Raw genomic sequence first — 20,962 nt, 5'->3', positions numbered from 1 at the left:
CAGCCTGTTTAATTTATAAGGCCTGAGTCAGACAATGGAAACATTTGCAGACCATTCATGTTCATTAGCCGTTTTCTATTGCAAAGTAAAACCGAATAGAAATATGTTAGTGGTATATAAATTGGATACAAAAAGATTGCTGCTGTGGGACCCCGTTACACCGAACGTTTGACAGAGAATACGCATTTATTATAAATTCTATTTTCACTTTTAAAATTATTTGTTTGGTTGATAACAAAGTTTACAATAATATTCACTTATACCATTCACTTAATTCAAACAGGCTTCCCACAAGATATATAAAAAAAATACGCTACACGATAATAATTAATTGCAAAACGAATTATTATTCCTATACTTTTTAATAATCTATTTTAAGTCATTACTTTCGTTTGGAAGAAGAAGAAGCTACAAATAGCTTCTTTCTGTTTAAATATTTGAGAAATCCATCCTTATAAACTTTAACTCTAACTTTAACAGTTTTAGTGATTATATTACAGCTGTATTTGTCTACAAATGTGTCTAAAAATATTAAAACCTACATAGGACATGTACCAATGGGTACTAAGAAAGAACAATTTAATACTCATTCCCTATAAAGATATAAAAAGCTTCTAAAAAGAAAATGGTACCTTCTTTATACATAGGAATGTGTCCATAGTAAGTAGCGAACATCGATATTTTCTACAATAAGTGGCATATTGTTGTACAACTCTAATTAAGCCCAACGTTCGATTCGGTGTAACAGTCAGCCAGTAAAGGTTAAGGCGTGGCGAACGTTCGTTCGATTAAGAGATTAGGATTGCAATGGTAATTCGGTGCCGTGTTAGTAAATTGAAACAGCGGGTATCGATGCACCTGGCGAAACGGTAAGGTCATCAGTCGACCTACATTTATGTTGGCTAAGCAGCGCGACTACGTGGACAGTGATCATGCCACGTGATGCCTATTGCTTCAGAAAATAGCTAAAAAGCTTGGGTTCCAGTTCGAAGCGTTTTATAATAATGGGAGTAGCAGCCGTGCAGTTCACCTGATGGTATGTGGCCACTGCCGTCAATTGACAACTGTAATCAATCCCAGATAAAATTAGTTCCCTACCTGAGGTCAGCCATAGATGAGCCGCTAGCCCTGGGCCCTGAGGAATAAGCTGGAACGCCTAGGAGAAGTATGTATCCCTTACCACATCCTTCAAACCAGAACATAGCAGCGCTTAACATTTGTCATGAGGCAGAAATAGGTGTGGCGGTGGTGTTGCCGGAGTCGAACCATAAAGGGTTCTACCACCTTCAAAAAGTGACTAACAAAAAGTTTACCACCTTCAAAACATAAGAACCTATAATTATCACGATTGCCTTCCTCAAAGAGATAAAATTCTGCAATTTTCTTTGCCGTTTTATAATATGAGCATCGTTTTCAAACTTATCATTTATGCATAATGGATTTAACTGTATGCTAAAGGGTAAGTTTTATTTCTTGCTGCGACTGGGAATTACTGCATTCGTTCATAAATAATTGATCACTTGATTACTACCTTTATTGCATGACAATGACATGTTTTTTTTTATGAAAACCGTCTTGGTTGCAACCCTATCTTTATATATTCTAGAATTGCGACATAGTCAAACGTAGAACGCGATGGGGGTTGGTTTTCACAGGTTGGTGAGGGTACATACCATGAGATTTTACATTTTGACAAATATGACTGTTTTGGTGTATGATGTTTGTTTACGTATTTGCCCATACAATTTTCAATCAGCGCCCCTAGCGGATTGTATCAGAACTATAGTGACAGTAACGTAACATTAAATGTCTAAATTGACAAAATGGTGTTTAGTCTCTCTTTTTTGCGAACATGTGAGGTAGACAAAAATACTTGAGCACTTACTTATTGTTACATTTACTCAGTCTACTAAGCAAATGGAACAGAATAATAGATTGAGTAAACGTAACGTAAAATTGTGGGATGTTTTGAAAACTCATGGTTAGGGTAATGTCGTTCTTTATTATCTTCTTCTTCTTCAAAGGGCTCGATGTGTTCTCTCCGTTTTTTTCGTTGAAATCATTAAGCCTTGTCATCGTAGGGCTTATATGCTTCAAATAGGTTAAATAGGTGATTTAGGTGTACGCAGTTTGAGACACGTGGGTTTTCTTTACCCCTTGCAAAGAAAGTGCCACTTTTCAAGAAAAAAAAAAACAATTTTGAAAGCGGTTAAAGGATTCACAGTAACACTTGTGTAAACATGTGCATACCAATGTGTACAAGGTACATGTGTTATAGACCGCGCCAGACTGCTAGTCTACTGTGAAGTTGTTGCGAGCACTGTAGTCATACAATTTGCTATAGCGACGTGATTAATTTCTATATTCAAAGCGGACTAGCAGTTTTACACGGACTATAACTATATAAATGATTTGATAATAAATAGATACTAAATATTTCTAAAAACTCTATTAATTTATGAAACTCAAATATATTTTCACCTTACATTATTTAACGTTTTTAATTTTCATTCAACGAACTCATACCTATAATTTAAGCATTTTTAAGTTGATACCCACTTGAATGGATTACGAGTGTCCTACATGAGACTTAAATGAATAACCAGTCTTGGCCATCCGTCATGTGCGGAAGAAGTCATATGGATATGATTGGAAATAATCTTATATATAAAATTCTTGTGTCACAATGTTAGTAACCGTACTCCTCCGAAACGGCTTTACCGATTTTCACCAAATTTTATATGCATATTCAGTAGGTCTGAGAATCGGCTACGATCTATTTTTCATATCCCTAAGTGATAACACCCTTAACATTTTTTTATTTATATGGCAACACAACGTTTGCCGGGTCGGCTAATATATTATAATGAGTAGTATAATAAAACCATAATTCGTTTAAGCGTGAATTAGGTTAACTTGGTTCGATCTATGGACGTTTGAGAAATAATTATCCAATTTCTATCTATCTAATTAATAAAAAAATACATTATATATTTAAATGTATAAATAAACGGCTCCTTTATTTTTTAATGTAATCAATTAAAATTCTAGCCAAATAAATTCTAATTCTAAAATCTAAACTACATCCACACCACGCCGTCCTCAGCGAACATATTTCAGTTTCCGCTGCCCGCACGCGAACTAACGTATCGCTGAAAGTCCGTGTGTAGCCCTTAATGAATCGCTTGCAAATTACTAAATTTGTAGCCAAGAAGAAATGTTAAGCCGTATCCACACCACACCGACCTCAGCGAACACATTTCAGTTCCCGCGGCCCGCACGCGAACTAACGTATCGCTGAAAGTCCGTGTGTAGCCCTTATTGAATCGCTTGCAAATTACTAAATTTGTAGCCAAGAAGAAATGTTAAGCCGTATCCACACCACACCGTCCTCAGCGAACACATTTCAGTTCCCGCGGCCCGCACGCGAACTAACGTATCGCTGAAAGTCCGTGTGTAGCGTAATGAATCATCGCTTGCAAATGATTATGGCGACGAGCAGTCACGCACACTTGAATTTTTAATAGGATTAAATAGATGTGAATTATTATGTGCTTGAATCAAGAACTCTATTGTTCAAGTAAATTATAGTCGAGGTTTTATGAGCTGTAACCTGAAGGGGTTACAGTTCATCAGTCTAAATGGTAATTGTTGAATGAAAATGCCAAATATAAATGTACCAAATCGACTAGAAACTTAACAGACAATAATTACGGGTGGCAATTTACCTGAAGACTAAGTAGGACTAAGTTGGAACGCCTTATATAGAAAAGCCAACCATCAAAAGGTACCGGGTGCCGTGGGAGCAATACCAGATTATGTGGAATTTTCACCCCCTTAACCGCCCTTGGTGGCCGTTAACTTTTAAAGGTAGTAAAACTTAAGGTAGTGCGACTGCAGCGGCATTCTCGTTAGACTTGTTTCTTCCTTATGGTAGTTATTTATTTACACTGTAGTGTTCTCTTTAAAATGTTCTGGGAATGCAGCACCCCTTCATGAACGAATCCATCTTAGTCCTTACAGTTCCTCATCTGTAGCTGACTTCAGGACCCACAATTACAATAATTAAAACTTGGAGGCTAGAATATAGAGGCCATATAATAGCATAAAATAGATGACATACAACTAAAAGCAACACTGAATATAAAAAAATATAAATTAGAAAAGTATTTAAAAATTGACGTAAATTATTAATAACCGGCAATATGAAATACTCAGTTTCATTCGTCTGTAACAATAGAGATAGAATTAAAGTGTTAAAAAGCAATAAGTTCAAAGTTAATATTTAGACAAACTTCATGCAATTCAGTGTTATATTCACAACGTAAATTCGAAATCCAAAACAAAATACAAGTACATATACGTCCAAAAGGGTCATAGATAATCTTACACGCTCCGCTCTGAATAAATCCTAATTTGGCAAACAGGTAAATCCAACACACTGCCTCTAATTTATAAACGGTTTAGGGTTAATCTCCAACCACCGGTGGTGAGACACGCACTCATGTCTGCTTTGCACACGTATTATAGTATATTATAAGGGTAGTAAATGTACAAATTAGAAAGGGAATGTCTATGCTAATAATAACTAAAGTAAAGTTGTTGAAAATTGGAAATCTGGCTTGAAGGACCAAGTGTAGAATTAATGTTGAGAATCTCATATTAATTTTGGAAGATTTATGGTAGTTAATGTTTTAGTTTAAATTGGGTTAAACAAGCTTTAGGTTAAATTGTGGTAATAACACTGTATGAGGGAATAGTATATCTGACTCGAAGGACCAACTTATTTTTTCTAATTAAGAATATTAACCAAGTAACTGCATAATACATACTCACAGTAAGTGTACTTTTAATAATAATGCGATGCAAAAGTATCCGTATACATTGAAAGGACAGAACGTACGATATAGATAATTACTCTTTTAACCAGACATTTCCATCGTAAAAACTTCAAAAAGCATTAAATGAAATGCATCACTCATGTTAATGCTTCACAAACTCACATCATAATAAAATATCTCATTAAGCAAAGTTTAGTAAGCCGTAAAAGAAATATAATGAATAAAGCTCTCAAAGCCCTAAGAGACTTTTTTCAATTTAAGAACAAAAAGTACGCTTCGCTGCACTAACGATATTATGTAGCTCTAAAAGGTAACCTAAAAAGTTGTAGTGTACTACATGTAATTTATATTCGCCGCAAAACTGTAACAACGCTCAAGCAGGCGACCCGGCCGGAAACATAACGAGGACCGCACTAAAATAATAATAAAAAGATAAAAAAATAGAAAAACAAAAACAAAAAATATTAAAAACAAAAAAATTGGTTAAGCGGCACACAACCCGAAACCGAAACGATGTGGATTGCCCTCGAGTAGATAGGTACGGTTCGGAGCGAAGGCCACAGAAATAGCGACTAATTAAAGATGCGACGACAGCGCCACTCATTTCAGCGGACAATACTTGAAACACATTTGTATCGTTACAACAACAACGACAACAACGTTAATTATCGTTAGTAATTTATCATTAAGTAAAGTAATGCAAATATAACAATACTGAGTTACGTATTGGTAAGCGATATTATTTTCACAGAGTTGCTTAAAATAATGGCATGCTATATGCACCAAACCAGATCACATCTTTAACTACCGTCCTAAAATTATGTTATACTAAGTTAGTAACAAAAGTGTCAATTGCGTGCAAAAAGGTCGCGCGGGTGTCGTTGGTGATGTATGACACCCAGGTACCGTGTTGCTGACCTGGTTAAGCAGACTTATTATAGACGCCACACAAAAAACAACGTGCATATTATGGTATGCACGAGTGATATAACTAGTATAATGTATGGTCATAAACGTAAAAAGAGAGAACACAGCTAGGTATTTTTGTCCAAGACACCGCGTGTTCCCTGGCCCAACATTAACAAACGCCACGGCTGAGGCGCTCTTTTTTTTCCGCTCGTCTCCTTTACTGGGAAATGACTTTCTGACTCTTAATCTCTCTCGCGATCTCATTAAAAATTCATAACTCAAAACTGCGAAAAAATGAAAATTTGCTATAGGTTCCCCGAACCGCTAGGACTCATCTTTACTAGATGTTACTTTAATTAGAAACATTTGTATAAGCTTACAATAATAAGAGCACGTGAATGTTGGAGGCTTGAATGTAGCGGAGCTTTCACGGATGCGTATTCGATTTAAATGGCATTTAAAAGGTTTACTTTGAAACGCTTTGAGATTTGACATAGAGGCTCTTTTGGTTTTTTGTTGTTAATGAATAGATTTTTAAATTACAGGGCAGGGAAAGTATAGTTTTGGAATTAGTATTTGATTAGGTGCATTAGTTAGCCTTCTAGTTTTTAATTATAATTATGAATGTGTCATTATAGTTTGAGTAATGCGTCTCTTTCAGAATGGCCACTTGGACACACTGGCCAAGAACCGGATCCTACATATCATATAAATTTATGATTTCATAGTTTTTCCAAAATTGAATTACATACTTTTAATACCGCAACCCCTATTAAATCCTACTGAGCACAGAAATAGCGCGATGGACCATGTCCTAATCCTCTCAGAGAGAAGACCCGTGCCCATCAGTGGGACAGAAATGGGTTGGGAAATGAACGCAGGCTTCTTTCCTTAACCGAAGTAGGCTAGGAGTTGGAAAACACTTAGTTTCATATAAATTATTTATTAATTAAAACATGGCAGAAAACTAATTACACAAACAACATTAAAATGAGACTACACAAATCTAGTTATTATATAATGTACTTAAATTTAAAAGAAACAAAGAATTAGCAATACTTTTTCAAAAGGGTTTATCTCAAATCGCTATCACTATATATCAATAGGCGTGTACGTTGATACCTTACTAGTACCTAATTAAATAAAAGATTTAGTAAACCTGGCAAAATAAATACCTCCGAAGCTTAAGCTCCACAAAATAAGTAGAAGCGTAGTCACCGTTTTGTTTTGCGGATATCCTCCCTGGTTCACCCGCCGGAAGACTTGCGGACAGAAAATAAACTAACCCACAGGCTGCATTTATACGTCTTCACTAGATATTTTATATAGAGGGTTACCGCTACACCTATTTCTAGCATGAAACTGTTGCTTTATTGTTTGAAAGGTTTGGCAAATACCAATTTGAGTCGAAATGAAAGAGATTTAGGCTGGCCTACACATGTCAAAAAAATATGGAAACCTCTCGAAATTATAGGATTCTTCGTAATGTTTACCTTAACTTTTATGTATAGCAAAATTTATTTATCAGATGGATTAATATAAATAAATTATCAGATTTTAATCCTAAAGATCTTGTTTTGTGTTCTTCAACGAAATTTCATGTGTCAATTTTACTATGCCTTATACAGTAATACTTCGCCTGACAAAATAAATACCTCCGAAGCTTAAGCTCCACAAAATAAGTAGAAGCGTAGTCACCGTTTTGTTTTGCGGATATCCTCCCTGGTTCACCCGCCGGAAGACTTGCGGACAGAAAATAAACTAACCCACGGACTGCGTTTATACGTCTTCACTAGATATTTTATGTAGAGAGCTACCTATTTCTGCTTTATGAAGATGTGAATCTGGTATTTTTACATTTGAATAGTTTGGCAGATTTTTTTTATATATAATAGAGGAGTAGCAGACGAGCATGCAGTCCACCTGATGTGAAGTGGTTACTGCCCACCACACCCACTACCCATGGACTTGTAATGAACCCCAGATAGGATTAGATATTCCTACCTGAGGTCGGCCACAGATGCGCCGCTACCCCTGATGATTAAGCTGGAACGCCTCGGAAAAGTATGTCTCCCTTACCACACCCTTCAAAACGGAACACAACAGCGTCTAACACTGTTGTTATTAAAATATCAATTTTGATTGAGACTTAGTCCTCAGGAGCCATGTAAGAATATAGTGGGTTCATATGAGATGTAGTCTGTGAGAACTAACTAATAGCGCCTATACGCCTCAGGAGCCTATACGCCACTCATGAGGCCACCTGAAAAACGCTAGCTATCTCTGAGAACCCTTACCTTATTTTTCAAAATAGAACACACCATTTAACAACATTGCTGTTATAAAGAGCCTTCACCTCTGGACTGCAAGCAAGTTTGCAACTTCTTTAAATTAATAATTAATTTAAAAACTCCATAAAAATAATGAAATATTTTTATGAAGTTTGAGTTAGTAGAATGCCTTATGCATAGGCACCACTGTCAAACCTCTTTCTGCCTAACAACAGCAGTGTTAAGCGGTGCTGTGTTCTGGTTTGAAGGGTGTGGTAAGGACTTCCTAACGACTAAGTCGGAATGACTCGGATGAGAATGACTTCATTCTCATCCGAGTCATTCCGACTTAGTCGTAACGGGTAGTAACGCACCTGTGACCGAACTCAGATATAACTCTTATCTTATCTAGGGTTGATTACAGATATTTAAGGGCATCACTAGCTACTTACAATCAGGTAGCCCACATTCTCGCTTCCTACCTCCATAAAATAGGAAATTGTATTTATATTAAAAAAACTATACACTCAAACTATACAGGCATAAATTTCCATATTAGCCTTAAACATAATATCTCCATACATGTGAAACATAACGGATTACCAGATACAGTAAGCGCCGCCCACTCATCACGGCTCCTATCTCAGTTAATTGACTTTACTTAATTAAGTTTATATGTAATCTCAAGATATGAAACTGATTGGACGTAGCTATAGTTATATCATGGACTAACTGTATGATGTAATAGGTTTTGTATTAAGTATTCTGGTTAAAGAGCAGTGATATCGCATGTTGATAGTCCCGGATTGAAACCCCAAGCATTCACTATTCGAAATTATTAAACTTTTTTTTCACGTACTTTACCGGTCTAAAAATAAGTTGTGTAAAAAAATTCTGATTGTGACACATTAGCAAAATGTTCACCAATTCGCACTTAGAATTAGACCATAGCCTAAAGAATAAAGATATTTCTGGCACTATAGACTTTTCTGACATTGGATAGTAAGCATAGGGTTAATAATAATGATGTTGATAATTCTATTGGGATCCATCTTGTTATCGAATTTATTTTTTCATATCTTTTTTATAAAAAACTATTTCGCCTCTTCACAATTTTGTTATACATTATAGTGTTACATACTTAAAAAGCAATCGTACGTACTAAGCTGTTTTTTTAATTAATATGAAATTCATAACAATAATTCTAATACAATATCAACCTAATCTTCTAAACACAAACTCTTTCCTCTTCATACCTTTTGCAGTACCTACAATTAAACAACTAGCTCCTTCAAATACCTAACAACAAAATACTGTAGTGCTAAAAATATCACACAAATAGATTGCAGTTAATGCGTACGTATATTGCGTTAATGCAATTTAATCTGCGCGCACGCATCACGAGCGCGCCCACGCGTGTTCCTTGTACACAAATAATACGGGCTGTGACACACTGCAAAACATAATTTAAAATATAATATGTTAAAAATATCTACTTTGTAAACGACGCGTTGTTTCTTAAGTAAATCAATTTTATTGCTTCATATCACAAATTATCCAGAAATTATCTTTCTAAAGACACTCACAAAATGAGTTTAATTTTTTAAAACGTAAGATTTATTTATATTAATTAAAATTCGTTGTTTATACATTTGTGCTGCTTGGCATTCAGATGTGTGTTGGAAAATAATAAAAACTCTCCTTTAGTTTTTTTTTTAACTTATTTATGAATTCCTTTACATTATTAATATTACTTATTTCGTTAAAATGAGATTGGTTATTAACTGAATAACTTTTCGGATTTTCTTAACGAAACATCATCTTAACACACAATTAAATATATTGTAAAAATATCTCATCATCATCATTATCAACCAATTACTGTCCTACTGCCGGGCACGGGTCTCTTATTAGGCCATAGTCCACCGCGCTGGCCAAGAGCGTATTGGTAGACTTCACATACCTTTGAGATTTTTTTTATAAATCTCTCAGGTATGCATGTTTCCTCACGATGTTTTCCCTCACCGTTTAGCAAGTGATAATTAATTTCTAATACGCACATAACTTTAGAAAATACTGAATTGAGAGGTAGAGTTTCTTAACCACTAGGCTATCCCTGCTTTTGGACAAGCGATTAAGAAATTACACGTCCATCAAAATACGAACCGATAATTATAACTTACAAAGATGCATATCTTTAAGTAATTTATATTATAGCAATCGCTTCACTTTTATTATGCTCAAGTCCAACCAAGCATGCACATGCTAATGTAATTTAAACAAATGGCCACGAGACAGTGTGTGAGAAACGCGAGATAGTCCGGCGAGTGTGCGTTTAGTTTATTGCCGAAGATTTGCCCCTGAGAATGCATGCTGTTGATACCTTTGTTTTTGCAGACCACCTGACGGACAGATTATCACTTACAGTGCTGTAAAGTAACAATGATACATATATTCTGTCTTCTAGATCCAGTGCTGTGTCATTCGAAGAAGCTTTTCGAAATGTATCTGACTTTCTTCATTGTTTTCTTTTTATTTTATTTTTTCTGTTGCCACCTTCCTTCTTTCGAAAGTAATGGGCTACTTAGCTCGGTTGGATCTTATGTGACTTAGAATTATATTTATAGTTTTTACCGCCGAGGAAGTTGGGGAGACTGGGATAAGAATTATTCCCTTACCACACAATGCAAACCAGAATATAAGTCAGAAGTAAGTATGAAAACGTCATCGCATTCTAACTACGAAGAAATACTAGCCTAAGTTATCACACTTGTAAATGCCGAACACAACAGCACTAACATACTGCATAAGTCAGAACGTTATAAGCCACTCTCTTATAAGGCGCGATGTTATAAGCCATTAAGTTATAACTTCAACAACAAACTAGCCGCACCAATATCATCGATCCGACACTTGTATCAGATTTGATGTAATCCCCAATAAACATCCAACTGAGTGGACCAACTCACGTGTGCAGACAGACCGACAACTTCTAATCCGATCCTGTTCTGTACGATACTCAAAGTTTTGAAGTGTAGGGATATTGTTATGCAATCAGATGAGGCGCTGGAAATCAAGTTGAGAACCTGAAGAGGTTTTAGATTGAGGTAATACAAATAATGTTTACATTTTTACTTTGAACTCTGAAAAAGTTTTCTATCATTTGTACTTGTTTCATTCGTATTTAAAAACTTAAAGCTAGCTAGTTTAATATTCCTTTTTTTTAATTTTGACTTATCCTGAAATCTTGTGATCGTCCGTGCCTCAAGCTGATACCGTGACGATTGTACCACACGAATTAACCTACCTACCTACGTGTCCCCTTTGTTTAAAACGAACGAAAACACGAGGTTAGAAGGTGAAAATGTTAAAGAAATGATGAAACATGAATGATGACAGTTAGTTAAGTAGTTAAGAAAAATATGTTTTTTGTAAGTAATTTCAGTAAAACGTTAACACTTTGAACTGTTTTAAATTTAGTTTTAGTAATGCCAAAAGTTGAGAACCACTGGTCTATTGAAATTTTCGGCAGCACACGTCATTACACTGCATAAGAGGCAAGAGACGAGATCGGAACCTCCCGAATCTCACGTATTTGGACGCTAGTACCTCTGTACGCAACTGAATTGTTACCTGCAATAAAAGGGATTGTATAAAGCTGTTATTACCACCAAAGCAAATATGAAGCACTATGAAGGTAGAACACTCTGTGGTTCAACTGTGGCAGCATCACCTCCATACCTATTTCTGTCTAATAACAGCAGTGTTACGCGCTGTGTACAAATCAAACCAGAAACAATCCCAAGGTGTTTGAAGAGCATGCATTTTACGTTTGTCGTCATATTGGTGTTGATGTTGATGTTGACTTTAATTACTGCTTTAAAAATTCAATTGATGGTAATGTCATCTTTAGTGATATCTTCAAAACAGAGACTGGATGTGTACAAATCAAACCAGGAACAATCCTAAGATGTTTGCAGAACGTGCGTCGTCTTACGACGTCGCTATGTTGGTATTGACGTCTTCGGACATTAATCACAATTTAACATTTTGTTACTGACGTCCTCGCACTTAAATTATTTTGTTTTCAAATTAGTGGTAATATCGTCTCTAGTGAGATCCTCAAAACAGAGACTGGATGTGTACAAATCAAACCAGGAACAATCCCAAGATGTTTGCAGAGCGTGCGTCGTCTTACGACGTCGCTATGTTGGTATTGACGTCTTCGGACCGCGGTTGGCATTTTACTATCCACTCCGGTATGTTTTTGCATCGATTCGATATTGCAACGTCTGTCTTAGGAACGTAGGTTTAGTGAGCAGGCTTAATATTAATAGTGATGGGTTTTGATCAAATAATTGAAGTTTGAGTTGGGTATTAAGATAAGGCTTTATACTAGGTATAATGTGACATAATCAGCAACAAATATTAATTTACGATAAACAATTACGATTTGTGTGAAGTAGTTTTTAATTATTTTTAAGAATGGATTCCTGCAGTCACTTTTGAAGCTACTAATTAAAATAATGACATTTTGTCAGCCTAATTTGTAATCAAAAGTTTTATATTTTTGCTTGCTCATTATCTTACAATATATTATATTATATGTTCTATTATGTGTTATTATGTGGTGTGTGTATATTATATGTGGTTATCTTACAATATATTCTATTATATACTCTTGTTCTATTTCGGGTCAGTCTTATGTCTACCTGTACGCAGGAGTCACTTAAAATCAGCTTAATTTTATAGTCTGTTTCCATTATACTCATACTATCATAACTTAATCGCTCATATAAATAAATCTCAAGCCTAAAGTACTAGCAGTTTAAATAAACGAACTCATAAATAAACAGAGTAACATGAGGCACGTTTAAATCACATTAGTCCCGCGGTAATACATCGTCAATAACGCGGCTCACGGAAATTGAATCTACCTAATATCTTGTAGAGCTGTGATAACTAGAGCTGACACTTTGTTTGTACAGGGTGTTTGTTTTTTAACATGAGGTCAATTGCAGATGGGTTGCCTCATGGTATGTATGCCTTAGTTTTTAAAGTGTGAATCATTCTGCGTTTTGTCAGCGTGGTAGACTGTTTCTTAGTCATTTTTATTTTGAGAATTTATTACTTGAGCACACTTTCGTGTTTATACAGGGTGTTTGTTTTTTAATATGATTTCTATTTCAGAAGAGTTTTGCCTCATGAATGTCGACTTTAATGATTTTTAATGTACAAAGCTACTAATCTGCACGTGGTAAATATGGTACACTGTAGTTTAAGATTCATTTTTGAAAGGGACATGTTGAAGTTTCCTGTAGAAGTACCACACATTTTTGTAATATTATAATAATTGAACAATGAGTTTAAATATTAACTTTTTTTTATAAATAATATTGTCACCTAAATATTGCTTTATTAATTTGTTTATTTACAACAAAAAAAATCCTTAATTCCGGGAAAAAAAGTCTCAATTGAAATGTTCAAATTTTAGAAATAATTTCATAAGTGACTTCTAAATGTTCGTCACTCTACACCCACGCTTCACACGTAACGAGTTCGCACATCGAGATTATTAATTCGGATATGAATCCGATCGCCAAAGGGATATGAGTACGTATCTGTTCCGTCTCACAACTTTGTGTATAAAATAAAAAATACAAGCACTTCGTTACGTAAACATATTGAGCTTTGGTTTAGTTAAAAGTATGCTCTGATAAAATGCGTACTAAGTACAACTTACATTAAAAATTGCAATTGAGTTATTATCGCGTGAGATTTATAATAATCGTATATGAAAATTACTTTTTTAGTACTAGTACTAGCACAGAGTATTGGTCTGTCTAGCGGTAAGGATATCTGTAATCAACACCACAGTTATAGTTCTCGCCAAACTGCTAGTCCGCTCTGAAATTGTTGCGAGCAGGTGTAGTCATAGATTTTTCTATGGCGACGTAATTCATTTCCTCGTTCAGAGCGGACTAGCAGTTTTACGCGGACTATACCAGCGGCTTTGTATGCGTTACAATTCCTGAAGACTAAACTCGTCACCTCATATATAAGTCAGTCAGCATCCACACCATTCCACCAGAAAGCAAAGATTGCGTCTACTCTACTCTACCCCAAATAGGATTAAAATCCTATCTGAGATATCAGATAACTCACAGACATAGTCTACGCAATAGTGACAAAGACGACAACGATATAAAGTAAAACCTTACTTAATAGAAAAATATATTCGCATACTACCTACGCATTTTATTTTCATAAAAAATGACAAGACAGGAAAAAACTTATAAAGCATAAAGGGTGTTACGTTGAGTCAGTATCATGCGTAACTCGAACGTATCTAGTTTCGAACTCAATCTTGCCTTCAATATGTATTAGTTACTCGCCCCGGGTTTGTTATGGTAGGGACGTGTTTTTTATTAGACGTGGATTACAGTAGAAATATGAGGTTTACGTGAAATGTAGGGTTGGTGATATGTAATACGTGTAAGGGTATAAAATTACATATGGAAAATCTTTTTAAATAAAATAAGAACGATAAGGTGGTAGAACCCTTTGTGGTTCGACTCCGGCGGTACCACCGCCACACCTATTTCTACCTAATAACAGCAGTGTTAGGCGCTGCTGTGTTCCGGTTTGTAGGGTGTGGTAAGGTAGAGAGACTTTTATGAGGCGTTCCAGCTTAGCCCTCAGGGGTAGCGGCGCATCTGTGGCCGACCTTAGGTAGGATATCTAATCCTATCTGGGGTTGATTACAGATGTACATGGGCGGCAGTAGCCACTTACCATCAGGTGCTGCTACTCCTATATTATAAAAAAAAGATAAGAAATATTTCAATTATGTAGATATAGAGAATTGATTAGGAGTTGCAAAGGAATTAATAACAGAATCAATATTAGGATAATTAAAATAAAGCCATTAAAAAAACACTTGAATCGCTTTCTACACCCATAGCCCAACACTAGGATTTTTCCTATATCTTAGATGCCATAGAAACACAAATACATATACAAATACCCAGACCCAAAACAGAAATTCATCATTTAAATGCCTGACCGAAGATCGAACCCGGTAGGATGTGTCAGACCAGTCACCATACTGCTCGTCAATCATCAAATATTATAATTGCGTAATGTATGAATAAATTATCTTTGCAAAGTTTAAACTTCCAGTAATAAATAGAGTAATTCAAAGGAGAATCTCCTAGTAATAAGATGGATTAAGGTCATAGCCCACACCGGCCTAGCTGATTAGTAGTTTTATCTCTTCATAATATTATCATGAATTATCCGGATTAATTATTCATTCGTTTTCCTTTTAAAGCTAATAATTATATCTTCTTGACCCGCTTGTCGGATAGGTTACCATATCTGATAGAAAAAAATATATTTTTGTGCCAGATGCTTGTGTACTCGTATGGCACATTTATATCTACAGACACGACAGGTTTCAGGCACGGACCGTTGCAAATCAAATAATTCTAAATTATAAATAATTCTAAATTCTAAATTCGACTTGGGAGGACACAACCATGCCCCCAGATGGACACATTTATAGTTACAACAAAGAGACGTTCGCCGTACCTATCAATATGTTTATTTTCTAATTTTTACTTGTAGGATATATTAATAACTTTTATGCAAACTTGAAGAACACCTAGATTAATTAATCTTAATTTAATCTTAATTTCGATAAAAAGTAAATCATTTACCTACATTAGTTTACCTTGGATATTCCCTAAAAATAACCAAACCACTTCACTACGGCAAAACCACCTAACGAATGCAAATATATGCCCTTTCAACAAATCGTAATGGAGTCCAAACATATTAATTTTAACCACATCTGCATTTCGAATCTAAACAGTTAAAGTTATGGGGCACCGGCAGATAGTTTCGGACTTGGAGGTCATGGGTTTTGAGAACTCGGCACATTACCATACATTTACATATACGGTGACGGTGTGCTCAAAGCGTAGGTTTCGGGATAAAATGTTGATAGCCCCTTTGAACTAACTGAGTAGGTGCTTGATATGTTTGTGGTTATCAATTTATTATCTATTTACATAACCGCATTCTATCATACGCATACAATCTTGTATACATTGTGATTTGATTTTTGATTGATTATTTTGATTTTTGTATCACACGTTTTCAATCCCTGTCGTATTAAGAATAGATTAATTACAAATTCATGTATAAGACACCGAAAATAAATGTAACCAAGTATATGTCGAATTGTGTTTTATCGTCATTTAGCAGTTATTCTTTTTACTTTTTATTATTACATTTCTCGAATCAGCGTAGCAAAAAGATCTTATTGCCAAGTGAATAAAATAATTTAATCAGAAGTCACTCATTAAAAATAGTACAATGACTCCTATAGTTCAAACGGTTCATGTTAGTTTAAGTCTTCTCACAGGTTAGAAAAATACCCTACAAGAGTTGCTGCTTTGTTGAAATAGGTCAATGAAAACATAGTTTAAATATCTCAAGGCAGTTTAACGATCATACCACAAATGAACGTAAAATATCATGTATGAAGTAGAAATAGGGCACTCTATCTATCTATTCATCCATTCAAGAGCTTCTAGTTCTGGCGCAACTTCTAGCGCAACACCTGTGAATCGTGCTAAAATTAGGTATCTCTACAACAAACAACAACCACACGTCCAATGCAAATCTCGCCAATGTTTGCGGCCAATATTTGCAGACTTATCCCGGATTAGGCGCGTGTGTGCTCGCACTGGCGGGATTAGGCCCGATCGCGTGATCTGCCCAGATCGCTGCCTACGTGTGTAATACACGGCTTGCGAAGTATGGTCGAAGTCACGAGCGACTGTTAGTTGTGAGGCAAAGTATGTGTCAGTTGCCATGGTAGTTGGTTAAAAGTTCTCAAAAATTTAATTGAAAAGTAATGTTATGAAAATTAAATACGAGTGCAGAATAACGGTGCAGTGTTAGTCCAAGAGCTCTCCTCACAATAAATGGATGTCTGGAGTATACTCTATCATGGGGCTCCAAAGCATAGTAGTGGAGGAAAGGATAAATCATATTTTTATATATTGTACCTATATAATCATTTTGAAAGGAAAAATCAACGCCTCTCAGAAAATAGTAGCAAAAACAAATAATTTATATACTTACTGATAATGAAACTAAACCAATTACAAAAAACTATTAAATCGCAAGCATTTTTTTAAAAAATCGCCACAAAAAAGTAGGTCTTAATACTATTTTATTTCACTACAATAATAAAATCGCTACAGCTTATGAATTAGTTACTAAACAATACGGATAAGTACATCTGTCCCTCGTTAACATTAATCTAGGAGCTGTGCGACATCTGCATTCGACAATTATGTCCACATGAACCGAAAATTATATTGTTTTCATATTATATTGTACCAAGTTAGGATGAAGCAATAATTTATGAGATCTTAGTTGGTTTTAGTATACGAGGTTGATATGACGTTTCTAAGGCTTAGCTAGGACATTTTATAGACGTTGTACGTCGTTGGGTACCTTTTGAAGGTTTCCCCCTCGAAAAGAAAAAGAAGGACATAGCATAGTTGTGCTGGTGTTTTGTATGAGAAAATGATACTTATGGCATTTTTGTTGTAATTCAGTCTTGAAATTTTCTTTTTTGTATATCTATACTTCTATACTAATATTATAAAGTGGAAACCTTTGTTTGTTTGTTTGATTGTAATGAAAAGGCTCAAAAATTACTGGACCGATTTAAAAAATTCTTTCACCATTCGAAAGCTACATTATCCACGAGTAACGTAGGCTATATTTTATATGAAATATATTTCATAAATGGATTTTGAGGCAGTACAAAGTTGGCCGGGTCAGCTAGTGTAGGTATAAAGTAGTAAACAAGTATGTGGTGTTTGCTACTTTATACCTAGTCACTTGATGTTAAGTGACCATTCATGAACACACGATAATCAACCCCAAATAGAATTCGAGTCCTTGAGCCACGTATGTGCTGCCACATATCCTTGACATTCTGAGAGGGGAACCATTCTCAGTAGGCCAGTAGTGGATTGACGATGATAATGACAACATGTTTGCGCTACTAACCCATATAACTACGTTATAACTCCTCGTGTACTACTCCCTTACTATACCTTCATACTATATTACAGCAGCGCTTAACATTATCGATCATCATCATCATCAACAACCCATTATCGTCCCACTGCTGGGCCCGGGTCTCCTCTCAGAATGAGAAGGATTAGGCCATAGCCCACCGCGCTGGCCAAGTGCATATTGGTAGACCTCACATAACTTTGATTTTTTTTCTTATAAATCTCTCAGGTATGCAGGTTTCCTCGCGATGTTACCCTTCACCGTCTAAGCAAGGTAATTAGTTTCTAATACGCACATAATTTTGAAAAATCAGAGGTGCGTGCCTGGGATTTGAACCTCGGACCCTTCGATCGGAAGGCCGAGTTTCTTAACCACTAGGCTATCACTGCTTTTTATAACATTTTTGATATGACCCATAAATAAGAGATACACTGGTTACTTTAGAGCGCTAGAGTCACTTTCAATACATACAATACACATATTATACCCGTAATAAAAAGCCAAAAATATTTCACGTATAACAGAAAAGAGTATTACACTTGCCACCGTCTTTCCTTTCTTCGCAGTTTTCGTCTTTTTGCAAAAGACGGAGGGTAAGCCCTTTGTGCTTTCCAAAGAATCCGTATCTAGTTATTCCTACTAGCTTTTGCTCTTTCCTTGGACATTTTATTTTGTAACTGAAATGAGTTTTAAAGGCATCTTAGAGGTTTTTAGGGTACGGAAAGGTTTCTACTACTAGGTTAGAAGTAGAAATATGAGACAACTTTTTCGTAAAAATATTAAATATTTGTAATACATTTGTAATCGACCTCACATAGAACTTAAGGTCTCATGTAATTCGATTACTGTAAGTTCTAAAAAACCCTGTAACTTGGATGTAAGGTATCAATATTATAAAGGATGGATAATAAATCAATTAGGCAATAATAGCCCAGTGGTTAAGAAACTGGGTCTCTCGATCGAGGGTCCGAGCTTCACATCCTCCATCCACCTCTAATTTTTCAAAGTTATGTGCGTATTAAAAATTAATTATCTCTTGCTAAACGGTGAAGGAAAACATCGTGAGGAAACCTGCACACCTGTGTGATTTATAAAAAACAATCTCAAAGGTATGTGAAGTCTACCAATACGCACTTGGCCAACGCGGTAGACTATGGCCCAATCCTTCTCATTATGGAGGAACCCGTGCCCAGCAGTGGGACAGTAATGGGTTGATGATGAATAAATCAATTGTTCTAAATGTACAACATGAAATATATAGTAGAGTAAATTTGACTTATACGTATTTGAAATACACGTAAATGCGACCATATAATTTACCTACCTATCAGCATCATTATAATCGAACCCGCATCTCCATAACGATTAAACCAAACTAAACACAAGCATATCATACAAAACGTTACCATTTTTGAAACCGGCAACCATTTTCGCTCCAAAAAAGGTTCCGATCTGATTTCAGAAATAGCATCTATTATCCGGAAGACTATAATATCAAGATGGTAATAACACCGGACTATGTTAGGCGCATACAAAGCCTATAATAATGGGATAAGTGTTCCTTCCACACATAGACCACAATACCACCACATTCCTGTCCCTATACTATTATCTGGCTCATAAATACCTCCATATCACAGTTAAGCTACCGACAAAACACATTATAATATCTCCTACATAAACAATAGAATGGGCTGGCCGACAAGTTAAGTAGGTTCTCATTGCGAGCGGGTAGCGGAGATGTAGCGGTTTACTTATACTAAAAGCGGAATAAAACAGTAAAAGTACATAATATTCAACCAGTATTCAAATGTAACTAAACTAAAAAAAAAACGAAAATTACTTTTTCTAAGACACACAATTATTTGATGTAGGTAAAAGCCAGATTGTAATGAAGTTAAATTTATTTGAATTATACAATTGATGCTTCTTACATCAGTGTTTGCATTTTTTTCGTTTAAATTTTAAAACTGAGCTTTCTGAAATCTGTGCTCACTGTTTACAGCTATCATCACAATATAAATAATACCACAATATTTAATATTCACCAAAACTTAAGTTTATATTTGGATTATTATTTGATTTTATAAGGCATTTTGATTGATTCCTCAAAAGAAACTAATATCAGAACCCGTTGCCCATGCGACTAGTCGGTTATCTAATCATTGCTAAAATAACTACTCAAATAAACTGTGTATCGATTACTACTGACGCCATAGTCACTAACCAAGTTACTTAACCTCGCTAACAGAAACGACACACCCTTGTTCTAAGAAGCCCAATTAATCAGTAGCGGTCTAATGAGCGAATATTTCATTGTCCAGCTCCCAGCGATAGAGGGTAAGGGCTGTCAAAAGTGGCCGCCGTTGCGTAGTTACTGGAGTAATTAGCCCAGTGTCTTGGGAGCTAATGCGTTAAATATTGTCTTAGATGCTTAGAATAAAACGGTTGGGAGTTATACCGCGTAAAACTGCTAGTCCGTTCTGAATATAGAAAAGAATCGCGTCGCCAATGACTACACCTGCTCGCAACAACTTCAGAGCGGAGTAACAGTTTGGCGCGGACTATATATAACAAGATGCTATAACACAGAAACTTACTAACAAGAATTAGAGTCAATAGAAAGAATAAGATAAAGTTTTAAATATGAAATTAACGACATACTTAATAACACTAATACATACTTATCACAAATAAGTAGGGACTTCATAAATCGTTTTCGTAAAAAACAGCTTTTTAAAAAATAAACAAATATTCTTATATCAACGTGACTTAAAACCATATTGTGAATGTAATTAACATAACAATGCTTTAAATAATTTAATTACACTACAT

This window comes from Epargyreus clarus, unplaced genomic scaffold, assembly GCF_041222505.1.
Source record: "Epargyreus clarus isolate Ecla_fem2 unplaced genomic scaffold, WU_Ecla_fem_2.2 ptg000027l, whole genome shotgun sequence".
Classification (NCBI taxonomy): Eukaryota; Metazoa; Arthropoda; class Insecta; order Lepidoptera; family Hesperiidae; genus Epargyreus; species Epargyreus clarus.
Note: the sequence above shows the minus strand (reverse complement) of the source record.